We start from the raw sequence: 13923 nt of genomic DNA on the forward strand, positions 1-13923 counted from the left end.
GCATAAGATATATATGAGCAGCTAGCTCTGACTAAGGGCAAGATGAAAGCACCCAACAGAGATGACAATGAATCAAATATACTTTCCCCTAAAAGTGTCTTTCTGACTCTAAATGATTTTTTTTCCTTCTCATTACCTGGCCCTACCTCCTTTGCCTTAGGAATGAGATTACCATCTAGACTGGCCAATCAAATAACTCAAAGTTTCCCAAGGTAACAAAGGGCTCAAGGTGGACACATACTCCATATGGAGACTAAGTCCTGTGGTGACTGACTGCTGCAAAAGACAATTTCTTTTCTTCTGAGATCAAGAACTTAACATACTGTGAAAATCTGGGGTTCCTGAGAACCACTTTCCCACCCTGCTTGTGTGGAGGGTTTCCGTGAGACTGAGTTGACATGGAGGAAATCAGAGCCAAGACATCAAATGAGAGAAAGATCCTTAAGGACATTTGTCCCAGCACTGTGTTCAAGCAGCTCAAGTACTGAGTTTTCAATTACAAGAGCTAATTATTTTTTAGTTTAAAAAATTCTCCTTTTAATAATAAGGTAATTCCAGTTCACTATAATATGTTTACTTTGAAAGTTTTTTGACCTTTTGATTCTGTTAGAATAATCCTTAGCTTAAAACATAAATATATATACAGTTGTATAAAAACTTTTCATTATACCCTTATTTGATAGTTTTGTTAAATGTTTTGATTTTTACTTTTGAAAATCTCTGTTAAAAACCAAGTAAAAACAGGGAAAGACAAACAGTTTAGTCTGCCAAGTTGTTCTCCTTGGTGTTCTGGGCCTGGGTGGCAGCCCTTACCATCCCGTGGGGAATTTGCATAAGACAGCTGTGCAGAATGATGTTGGAGGAGCCTTGTTGTGCACAGGGATACTCCTGAGAATAACCCAGATATCCCACTTGATTTCACACCAGAAATCTATAAGAGAACAGAGGCGATTATTAAAAACTATCCAGAAGGGCATAAAGCAGTAGCTGTAATTCTAGTCCTGATTTGGCCCAAAAGAAGAATGGGTGGTTGCCCATCTCTGCTGTGAACAAGGTTGCAGAAGTTTTACAAGTACCTCCAATGACAGTATATGAAGTAGCAACTTTTTATACAATGTATAATCAAAAGCCAGTTGGAAAGTATCACTTTCAGGTTTGTACTACCACACCTTGCATGCTTCAAAACTCTGACAGCATACTGGAGGCCATTCAGAATAAGCTTGGAGTAAAGGCATACCATTTGCGTAATCATACATTTACATAGGGTAATGTTGTTTGATTCATTCTGTTATTTTTTTTTACTCCATGTACAAACAGAGAACATGTGTCCCATTTGCTTATAATAAAAATAAATATATAAAAGATAAAAAAATAAAAGAATAAGCTTGGAATAAAGGTTGGTGGAAACTACACCTGACAAACTTCTCATCCTTAGAGAGGTGGAATGTTTGGGGCTTGTGTGAATGCACCAATGGTTCAAATAAATGACAATTACTATGAGTATCTGACACCAAAGTATATTGAAGAAATTATTGAGCAGCTCAAAGCAGGCAAAATTTCAAATCCTGGGCCAAGGAGTGGACGTTTCTGTTGTGATCCACCTGGAGGTCTTACCTCTTTGACTGAACCAACCAAAGGACCTGGCTTTGGTGTGCAATCAGGCCTTTAACTTATAGTCAACTGAATATATTATTATATTATTGCAGGAATAAAATATCTACATTAAAAAACAAGAAAAAAAACACTTGAGCCAATAAATATTTCTTTTCTTTACTCTAATTTGTTTGCTTTATTGAATCCTAACATCAACATGATTCCTGAATGGACTTGGATTGGAGAGTAAATCTTTTTCCATTTCTCATATATTAATTTTCTCCATTTGAAGAATAGAGAAAAGGATGATTACCTTTAGCTGGGAACACACCCAAGGTGTCAAGAAGGAAGCTGAGTTTCTACTGTGCTAGGGTTTCCAAACTTGTGAAGGACTAAGGACTTTCCAGAGGAGGAAAGAGCAAGAACAGAGACAAATGTGATAGTATCTTGTGCATCCCTACAACCCATTGGTACAAAAATATAATACACAAGGATTGTGGAGAAGAAGCTGAGGCTGGAAGATATTTGGGAGGGACTGTTGAAAGAGCTTGAAGTTTTGCCAGGTGGCCTAAAGACATATTACAGGTGAGGCAGATCATCATGGCAGAAGAGTATGGCGGAGGGAAGCAGCTCACATGATGATCAGGAAGCAGAGAGAGAGTCCATTTGCCAGATACCAAATATACACCCCAAAGGCACACCCCCAATGACCCACCTCCTCCATCAGACCCTGCCCACCTTCAGTTACCACTCAGTCAGGGGATTCACTGTGTTAAGGCCCTTATCACCTCATTATGTCTGTTTTAAACCTCCTTTTCTTGTCTCACACATTCTTTTGAGGGATACCTCACATCCAAACCATAACACAAGCATAGAAAACAAGTTTTTTTTTTTTTAAAGAGAACAGAGGACACAGACTTATCCAGAGGAAAGTAGGAGCAGAGAGCTGGGGGCCCATGTAGGTGGTATGTCTTTTTCATAGATCCCAGATTTCCTCTTGCTCCCCACCTTCTATTTCTCCCCTGTGTACAGGTTAAAGTCAAGAAGCAGCAGCCCAGGCAGTAATTACTTGTGTTAGAAAGTGCAGATCTCAGGGGCTGGGGAGATAGCTCGGTTGGTAGAGTGCTTGCTTTGTAAGCACAAGGCCCTGGGTTCGATCCCCAGCACCCAAAAAAAAAAAAAAAAAGTGCAGATCTCAGAGGTGTTAGCAACTGGTTGAGTGAGGATGTGCAACTGGAGCAGCCCGTTTCTTTTTCTTTTATAATCAACCCTCATCCTTCACACCTGATCATTTACTCTCTGACTAACTGTCGTTTGCTCCTGTCTCATTCCCCCTCTGTTAAGGGAGCCCTTACTGCTGTAAGATGAAATGGACAATGACTGCTCTGGCTGCTTCAAGCTGAAATGGGATGACATGGGACAAGCACTTTGAGTTTCTGTTTTAGAAATGTTTGGGGTGTTTTGAGTCTAGTTTGGAAAAAACAGGTTGTAAAGTCACCTGGGAGGAGGGTGCCAAAGAGATAAAAAAGAAAACATGAGTACTGGAATGAGGTTAATAAAACAATAAATGTTCCAACATCTGAACATGTCAGTGAATATGATGATGATGATGATAGAGACCAGCATTTTTTTTTTTTCACCAGGAGATGCCAGATAACCAAGATCTCAGAAGTTGTTACCATGACAATGCTGGTGAGGACATTGCCTCTATTGGGAATGTAAATCTTTAAGTTGATTAGTTTATATTGTCAGAGTTGTCAGGAATGTAAACCCAACATTTAGTTTTTATAATGTCACAGATGCCACCATAAGATGTAAAGATATCTATTGCCACCTGATTTTTGTAAGAATACTTTTTTATTGGCATAACCTCTGTGTTTAATAGAGATCCCTTTATTTCTGTCACTTAGGGCTAGATAATCATATTAGTGCAAACAGATCAAGCCTGCCTATGTAGGAGGTTAGGAAGATTAATAGGTCTCAAATTCCCTACTATCATGTACATCTAAAAGGAACAAATAAAAATTGAAAATTAATTTGAAAAAGGCTTATGTGAGAAGTAGTGGAATGCAAATGGCAGGCCTCTACCAGAGCAGTTTCAAATTTTGCTATATATGTACAATTTATGAACTGCTTTTCATAAAAAATAGAAAATGATAAGAGTTTTCTGAGGAAATTTCAAACATAAGTCTGACTGGGGCTGCAGGGCACAGTCCTGCATTGTAGTGCCAGGTCCCCTTCTTCCTATGAATACCTTAAGTCTCAGTGTTCACAAGACAGACTATGTTACTCTTGAAAATGCCTCATATATGCAGGAAAGAAATGCGAGTGACATGGAGGATCTAGTGCCAGTTTCAAACTAATTCAGAAAGTGGTCTTACAGAACTTACTCTTCCTTCATGTTGTTAGGAAGTTCACAATTTTCCTATGATCCTGTTAGGTATAGTGCTACATTTTGAAAACATCTTGGAATTGCACAAGAGAAACAGGAGAGGCAGGCATGTTCCACACTTAGTATCAAACTGAATTCTCAATTTGGACATAGGGATTATTCCCTTGATGTAATGTCAGAATTCCATTCTTCCTTGGGCCCATTAATGCCACATCTCAGTTTTGCAGTATATGTGTGAGTTTTAAACTGTTTTTCATAGGAGACAGGAAATGGCTGTGGTACACAATTTCCTGAGTAAGCTTCAAACATAACTCTCACTGGGTTTTTATTGAATATTCTTTTATTACAGTACCAGTTTCCAAGTCTTCCTATTTGCACTACTTGGTGAAATTGGTGACAGCACCAATCAGACTATATTTCTTTTTGAATTGACTTATAGAAGTTGGAAATAAATACAAGTTGCATGGATGTTTCTGTGGTGATTTCAAACTTAAATCACCATTTTCTTACAAAATTGACTCTATGGTCAATGGAGGTTGATATTCTTCCTAAGATGTGATAGGTACAGGGTTCAACAGGATATTATTGGCATTTGAAAACAGTTTGAAAGTTCAGGAGTGAAATGGTACAGACAAGCAGGTTACACATGCAGGATAAAACTGAATACTCAACTTGGGGTAGAGAGTGGTCCCTTGAGGCACTGTCTGCATTCATTCTTCCTTGGGCCCACTGGTGCCAGACCTATTTTGCTGTGTATGTAAAATTTGTAAAGCAATTATCATAAGAGGTGGGAAGTACTAGTAGTAGGGAGTTTTCTAATTAAGTTTTAAACATAACTCTCAATGTGGTTTCAGAGAGTGGCATGGTGGTTCCAATGATGCTGTGAAACTGAATTCACAAATGAGTTAGCAAAAACTAGTATTTTAATACCTGTAGCTCATTTAAAATTCTTTTTCACATATAGCATGTTTCTTGTTTGCAATTAAATTATAAAATGAACTGCAAGGCAAGTTACCTTCTGTTCCTTTGCATAGTCATTAGAGTTGAAATTTGTTTGCTACATTACAAGTTAAGAATGTTTTCATGAACAGAGAAATAAATATGCCAATTCATAGATGGTTCTGTCTTATCCTTTGAGTCTGATTTTTTATTGTTTGTTCTATTTAGTTATACATGAGAGCAGAATGCATTTTGATTCATTGTACACAAATGCAGTACAACTTTTCATTTCTCTGGTTGTACACGATGTAGAGTCACACCGTTTGTGTAATCATACTTGTACACAGGGTAATGATATTTGTCTCATTCCACCATCTTTCCTTCCCCGCACCTCCACCCCTCCCCTCATTTCCCTCTACAAAATCCAATGTTCCTCCATTCTTCCCTTATCCCCTCCACCCTCTCATTATGTATCATCATCCACTTATCAGATAAAACAGTCAACCTTTGGCTTTTGGGGATTGGCTTATCTCACTTAGCATGATATTCTCCAACTCTTATCTATTTACCTGCAAATGCCATAATTTTATTCTTGTTTATGACTGAATAATATTGCATTGTGGGTATATACCACAGTTTCTTGATCCATTCATCTACTGAAAGACATCTAGGTTGGTTCCACAATCTAGCTATTGTGAATTGAGCTACTTTAAATATTAATATGGCTATATCACTGTAGTATCCTGATTTTATGTCCTTTGGTTATAGGCCAAGGAGTGGGATAGCTGGGTCAAATTGTGGGTCCAAATTAGAACAATAATGATATAGTAAATGCTGAAATGTCCATGTAAACAATGGGGTAGGTATGCTTTTGGTGTGTGTGTGTTTTTTAACCCTTTCTGGCTGGGCACAATGGTACCTATCTATAATCCTAGCAACTTGGAACACTGAGGCAGGAGTATCGCAACTTTAAGATCAGCCTCAAAACCTTTCGTGAAACCCAATCTCAAAATAAAAATGAAGAAACTGGGGATTTTGCTCAGTGGTACAACATCACTGGGTTCAGTCCCCAGTACCAAAAATAAAAACAACAATAACAACAACATCAGAATCTATCTTAAAACCACTGATATAAGTATTACAGCTATACAAATAACTACATGATAAACATATTTATAACTTAGGCAAAGCATTAATTTTTATAACCTCAAAGAATAAGTTGCAATCTTTTATGCATTCTTTGATATGCTGTAGTATTGTTCAAGTATGAAAGAAAGATGAGAGAGAGAAAAAAGAAAGAAAGAAAGAAAGAAAGAAAGAAAGAAAGAAAGAAAGAAAGAAACAGTAACTCCACAAGGACCTTGTTGTCTATTATTTTATACAGATCATGTTGGTATTTGAGAGGCCATATACAGAGATCACATGGAAACCTGAATCAAAGTGTGCTTCTGAAATTGTACATTCTGGCTGGGGGTCTCCAGTAAAATCCACAGTGTACTAAACAACCAACTCCAGACAGATTTGTTTCTCTACAGTGATCTACAACTGCGTCTGAGAAAAGGACACAAAGTCTTTTATAAGCAATACAGAAAAGCACTGGGAAACATGGATTAGACCATATTTGTTTTTGTTGGGGGTTTTGTTTTTGAGGGGAGCAGTTACTGGGAATTGAGCCTAGTGTGCATTACCACTGAGAAACATCCCCAGACATTTTATTTTATTATTATTTTTAAGGACAATGTCTCACTAAGTTGCTGAGGTTGGCCTTGAACTTGGGATCTCCTTGCCTCAGGCTCTGAGTTTCTGGGTTACAGATATGCACCACCACCACATTAAACTCTAAGTTTGGTTCTTAAAAAACTCATTCTCCTGTCAGTTTTCCCAGTGCACTGAACAGATTACTAAACTGGAAATTCTAAAGAACTCTTCATCCATGGTGCTTTAGAAGAATTTCTGCATTTCTGAGATGTGTGCAAATAAGCCCTTGAATGGGAAGATAGATGGGGACTCATGTAAGCATAAATCATATGTTAAATGATACATTTTGTCCTGTGTTTTCCCAGTGAATTGAACATCTTACTAAACTGCAAACCCCATTTGTGTACAATGAATCAAAATGCAGTCTGAAAAAAAATAATTTCAAAAAGTTTTCTTCCCTACTGCAGTATCAATAATTCTGAGAACCTTACACATAAAGGCTTTTGATAAGCAATGTACAGAGATATCTTCAAATCAGGAATTGTGGTGTTCTTATCAGCTCTATTTTTTTCAGTAAAATGGTATGGAAAAATTGTCCTCCATGGTGCTTTCAGACCATTTCTGAGATTGTTTCATACAGCCAACTGAAAAGCAATATGAAGACTTCTTGTGGAAATGGAAGTTCCAGTGCCCATTTGTAAAGTCACACTCTGTCCTGTATTTCTCTGATCCCTTTACCAATGTGGACACTATGTAGAGCAGTGTTTCTCTACAGGGCCAGGGAGGAGCAGAGAGTGGAAGAGATATTGGGGAATGAAACTCAGCAAATTATGTTTACATATATATGAATATTCCACAGTGAAACCCACCATTCTGCATAATTAATATGCATCAGTTAATAAAAGAAGTCTTGCTGGTTGCTGAGCCCACACAGACCCCCACCATAGAAGGACACTGCACCTGCCCCCTGTGCTGACTCAGCACACCATTGCTGGGGCTCCCCAGTTTCTTTGGAGGCTGGTGCAGGCATTTTGAATTATTCCTGAGGGGGTGGCCACCATCATTGGAAGGACAACTCCCTTCCTGAGACACCTATAGGAGACTGGAGGCCTTTTGACAGGTACTTCTATTTACTCACTTACATCCTACACCCTTCCCCATCCTCTTCGTTCACAACTAGAAATTACTGTAAATTGTAATTGAACCCATCCTGCTTATTACAATAATGTTAAAGTCTTTATAGGGGCTGTCTGGTTCAGGGCTGCATTTTCTCTGTATTGGGTGCTGCTATTGTTGATCTCCCCTTCAAAGGAGAGGTACTTGAAAACTGCAGGGCCACAATAAGCCTGCGGAGGGAGGGAGACTTCAGTAACTCAGATCTTCACTGCTAGAGGGGAATATACAGAAACGATATGAAAAAAACGGGAAGAAAGTGTCCCTAACAAACCAAGATGCTATTTTGATGGAATCCGATGACAGCATGGCAGTAGAAATGGGAGAAAAAGAATTTAGAATCTGTATGATTAAAATGATCTGTGAAGCAAAAGACGAGAGAAGAGAGCAAATGCAGGCAATACATGATCATTCCAGTAAACAGTTAAAAGAGCAAATGCAGGAAGCAGAAAACACTTCGATAAAGAGATAGAGATTCTGAAAAGAAAACAAACAAATACTTGAAATGAAAGGAACAATAAATCAAATTAAAAACTCAATAGAAGGCATCACCAACAGAATAGATCTCGTGGAAGACAGAATCTCAGACAATGAAGACAAAATATTTAATCTTGAAAATAAAGTTGAACAAACTGAGAAGATGTTAAGAAGTAATGAACGGAACCTCCAAGAATTATGGGATATCATGAAAAAAAAAAAACAAATTTAAGAATTATTGGGACTGAGGAAGGCAAAGAGATACAAACCAAAGGAATGAACAACCTGTTCAACAAAATAATATTAGAAAATTTCCCAAACCTGAAAAATGAAATGGAAAATCAAATACAAGAGGCTTACAGAACACCAGGTGCAAAAAATTACAAGAGATCCATACCAAGACACATTATAATGAAAATACCTCATATATAAGATAAAGATAGGATTTTAAAGGCTGCGAGAGAAAAGCATCAGATTACACATAAAGGAAATCAATACGGATATCAGCAGATTTCTCAGTCCAGACTCTAAAAGCAAGAAGGACCTGGAACAATATATTTTAAGCTCTGAAAGGACATGGATACCAACCAAGAATCCTATACCCAGAAAAACTAACCTTCAGATTTGACAATGAAATAAAATCTTTCCACAATAAAAATTAAAATAATTTACAAATAGAAAGCCTACACTACAGAACATTCTCAGCAAAATATTTCATGAGGAAAAATGAAAAACAAATGTAAATCAGCAAAGGGGGAAGTACCCTAAAAGAAAAGTCAATTAAAGGAGCAATCAAGTCAAGTTAAAAAACAAAAATAAGCCAAAATGTACAGAATACAAATCATATCACAATAATAACCCTGAATATCAATGGCCTGAACTCATCAATCAAAAGACATAGACTGGTAGATTGGATTAAAAATAAAGACCCAGCAATATGCTGCCTTTAAGAGACTCATCTCATACAAAAAGACATCCACAGACTAAAGGTGAAAGGATGGGGAAAAACATACTATGCACATGGACCCAGTAAAAACACAGGGGTATCCCATCTTCATATCAGATAAAGTGGACTTCAAACCTAAGTTAGTCAGAAGGGATAAAGAAGGACATTTCATACCACTTAAGGGAAGCATAAAACAGCAAGACATAACAATTTTAAATATTTATCCCCCAAACAATGGAGCATCTATGTACATCAAACAAACACTTCTCAATTTTAAGAATCAAATAGACCAAAGCACAAAAATAGTGGGGGACTTTAACACACCACTCTCACCACTGGATAGGTCCTCCAAACAAAAACCGAACAAAGAAACTATAGAACCAAATAACACAACCAATGATATAGACTTAATGGACATTTACAGAGTATTTCATCTATCATTGAGTGAATATACTTTCTTCTCAGCAGCTCAGGGATCCTTCTCCAAAATGGACTATATGGTATGCCACAAAGAAGCCATTAGTAAATACAAAAAAAATAGAGATACTACCTTGTATCCTATCAGACCATAATGGAATGCAATTAGAAGTCAATGAAAATCACAAAAACTACTCCTACACCTGGAGACTAAACAATATGCTATTGAATGATTCAATGATAACAGAAGACATCAGGGAAGAAATAAAAAAAATTCTTAGAGGTAAATGAGAACAATGACACAACATATCAAAATCTCTGGGACACTCTGAAAGCAGTACTAAGAGGAAAGTTCATTGCATTGAGCTCATACATTAAAAAATTTAAAAGTCAACAACTAAATGACCTAACATTATATCTCAAAGCCCTAGAAAAAGAAAAGCAGATCAACACCAAAAGTAGTAAAGACAGGAAATAATTAAAATCAGAGCTGAAATCAATGAAATTGAAATAAGAGAAACAATTTTTAAAAATTGACAAAACAAAAAGTTGGTTCTTTGAAAATGTAAACAAAATTGATAAACCCCTAGCCATACTAATGAAGAAGAGGAGCGAGAAATCTCAAATTACTAGAATTTGTGATGAAAAAGGAAAGATCATGATAGACACCATTGAAATACATAATTAGAAGAGTTACTTTGAAAATCTATATGCCAACAAAATAGAAAATATCAAAGACATTGACAAATTTTGAAAGACATATGAACCTCCCAAACTGAATCAGGAAGACGTACACAATTTAAACAGATCCATTTCAACCACCAAAATAGAGGAAGCCATCAAAAGCCTACCAACCAAGAAAAGCCCAAGACCAGATGGATTCTCAGCCGAATTCTACAAGACCTTTAAAGAAGAACTAATACCAATACTCCTCAAAGTATTCCAGGAAATAGAAAAGGAGGGAACCCTTCCATTCTATGCGGCTAGTATCACTCTGATACCAAAAACCAGACAAAGACTCAAGGAAAGAAAACTTTACACCAATATCCCTAATGAACAAAGATGCAAAAATTCTTAACAAAATACAAATTGCATACAAAAATATATTAAAAAGATAGTGCACCATGATCAAGTGGGGTTTATCCCAGAGAACCAAGGTTGGTTCAACATCCAGAAATCAATAAATGTAATTCATCACATCAATAGACTTAAAGTTAAGAATCATATAATTATTCTAATAGATGTTGAGAAAGCGTCTGGTAAAATACAGCACCCCTTCATGCCTAAAACATTAGGAAAAATAGGAATAGTAGGAACATACCTCAACATTGTAAAGGCTATCTATGCTAAGCCCACAGCCAACATCATTCTTTTTTTTTTTAAATAAAATGTAATTTTTCTTTCACAATAAGTATCACTAGGTCAGAAAAAGAAATTTTAAAAAGTAGACTAGATTAGGATGGAGAAAATGGAAATAGTCTTTTTGTTCTTCCACTTGTATTATCTATCTCAAATTATCTCCATTAGCTTTTTTAAACATAGCCTTAGATTCAGTGAAAACCTGTAAATATCGTTAGGTTGCCAAGTTGCTGATAATATTTTCATTTTCAAGTTCTAAAAGAGATTAAAACTATCTTCTTTAGAAATATGTTTAAAATTGGTGGATTTTAGTCATATACTAAGACTTAGAAAAAAAAATGTGTCTCTAGGGAATTTCTAGTTTATAGGCAGGAAACAGAAAACACCTGGTGGGCCTAATCTGAACTTAACCAGTTCTACCTATTACACATTAAATCTAGCTTAAGAGCTCTACATTTATTTCAGTAAGATGCAGAAGTGGATTTCCTACACATGTGCCATATGTTTTCCTCTCAGGCCAAGTTAACAAGAATTAAAAGACTGAGATGAATAAACAAGGTCAACTTAGGCTGAGTCAAATTAGACAACAGAATAATCGTCAGATTTTCTGTTGGCAGGGACAGTTTGTTTTGAGCCAATCTTCACATATTAGGCTATAATGTTTTTTTTTTTTTTTCTGGTAGGTCTATTGCCAGGCATTCTGTTGACAATTTCTTTGTTTTGTAAACACTGAAAATTTTCATCAGTTATATTGTTTACAGGCACATATAAGATTCTAAATACATGGATATTTTTTCTCTTGTTCCAACTTAAAGGAAAATTGCTTAGATGTGAATCATGTAAATCAAGCCAAAATTTAACAACTTTTAACAGGATAGTATTTCATTTGGAGTTTCTTAGATAAGAACTCAGATAAAATAAACAGCAAACTAATCAGTATTATAAAGAATTTATGATAGTAAACCTCAAAGTAGATAAATTTGCTGTGAGTACAATCTTCAGTTGCTCTATAATAAGGAGTTTTAGACCTTGAATATATAGAATCTAACATAAATGAGAAAATTGAGGCAACTAGAGAAATTGATTTATTGGAAATATAACAATTAGTTTAGGGTAGTACCAAGTCCAAAGGTAATTATTTTAGTTTAGTCCTAGGATCATTTATTTTATTTACACACTCCCCTTCTCATCCTGAATGATTTTTTTCTAAGCTGTGCTTTGAGTTGTATAACTTTTATATAAGAAACCAGCCATTTGAATAAATATTAATGACATGTAAAAAATAAAGTCTCAGTCAGCCAGGTTGAAAGATGAAAATCAACCATTTAAATAATATTATTAATGACATTAAAAGAATGAAGTCTAAAAGCATAATGGCTAGTCAATTCACATAATGGTATAAAAAATCTCATTTAAATCCTTAGTTGTAACTGCTTTAATTTGGAAACTCCTAATTCTTTTGTATGTCCATTGCCTACTTTACACCCTTTTCAGACTTCTAGAGATCACCTGTATTCTTTGGATCATGGTCTTATTCCTCCATTTTCAAAACCAGCAGTGGTGAGTTCAGTCCTTTTCACACTGAATCACTCTGATCTCAGTTTTTCTCTTTTATCTACATTTAAGGATTATATTAGACCTATCTTGATAATCCTAGTTAATATTCCCTATTTCAAAGTGATGTGATTAGCATTCCAAATTCTATCTGCTACCTTAATTCTCCCTTTGCCATGTAATTTAACATATTCATAAATTCTAGAGATTAGGACATGGACATCTTTTGAAGGCCATTCTGCCTACCATACACTCTAATCCCTAAAATGGCTTCTATCTACAATTAGAATGAAGACCTAATTGCATGGCCTACTAAAGTTCTACATAATTAAACCTCCTCCCCCTGCTGACCCCATTTACAGTATATCTGTATTGGCTATCTCTTACTTGAACCTCTCAAACTTGTTTCCACCCTTGGGCCTTTGTATGTACAGTTTACTTCCAATGGAGTACTCTGTCACCTTACCACATCTTCACCTAAATGACTAATCTTTTCCCTCTGGTCTCAAATACAACCTTCCAGGGCAGGTTTCCATGATTACCAACTCTTTATATTTTTGCTAATATTTACCATTAATCAAAAGACTTTTTCACATCATTTTGCTTATTTTTTATCTATATCATTTCTGTTCCCAACACAATGAAGTGAGAACTCCAAGAGAACAGTGGGCCTGGTACCCCAATATATTGCCTACTATCATGCGTTAACTAGGTCAACCACCACAGGCATCGTGATGTGACTTGGAGAAATTATAATGTCTAAGATAGTCATGGTGTTCCTACCTTCATGAAGTTTACAGATCCATAAGAAAGCAGATATTAATCTAATAATCATGAAATAAAATTACAAATGTGACAGTTTTAAAGGCTTTGTAGTGTGTTTTAACATCTATTGGGACTAGTACCTCCCTGTAGTTTCTCTTTTTTAGTGTTTCCCTTGGATATTTTTATTTGCTTTTCTCTGTAAGAACTTTAATATCAAATTGTCTAACTCCATAAAAGCAAAAGTTTTTATTAGGATTACATTAAACTTATAAATTTTTTAATACATATGTTTTTAGTTGCAGATGGACACAATACCTTTATTTGTTTATTTTTGTGTGGTGCTAAGGATTGAACCCAATGCCCCACACATTCGAGATGAGCACTCCAGCACTGAGCCACAGCCCCAGTACAAAGTTATAAATTAATATAGGGAGAAATGACATCTTAATAATGTTGAGTGATCCAAGAATTCCACTTTTTCGAGGTTATTTTATGTCTGAGGGTTTTAAAGTTTTCTGCCTATAAATTTTGCAAATTTGTTTTGTTTAATCCTAAGTATTCAATTTCCATCATTAAAATTGTAAATGGGGATTTAGTTTTTCATTAACAC

At 35.9% G+C, this 13923-nt stretch overlaps 1 pseudogene; it reads left to right on the forward strand.

The window, feature by feature from the left end:
• Positions 1-398: 398 nt before the first annotated feature.
• LOC124982736 (NADH dehydrogenase [ubiquinone] flavoprotein 2, mitochondrial-like) lies at positions 399-1669 on the forward strand (annotated as a pseudogene).
• The last annotated feature ends 12254 nt before the right edge of the window (positions 1670-13923 follow it).

This window comes from Sciurus carolinensis, chromosome 4 (genome assembly GCF_902686445.1).
Source record: "Sciurus carolinensis chromosome 4, mSciCar1.2, whole genome shotgun sequence".
NCBI lineage: Eukaryota > Metazoa > Chordata > Mammalia > Rodentia > Sciuridae > Sciurus > Sciurus carolinensis.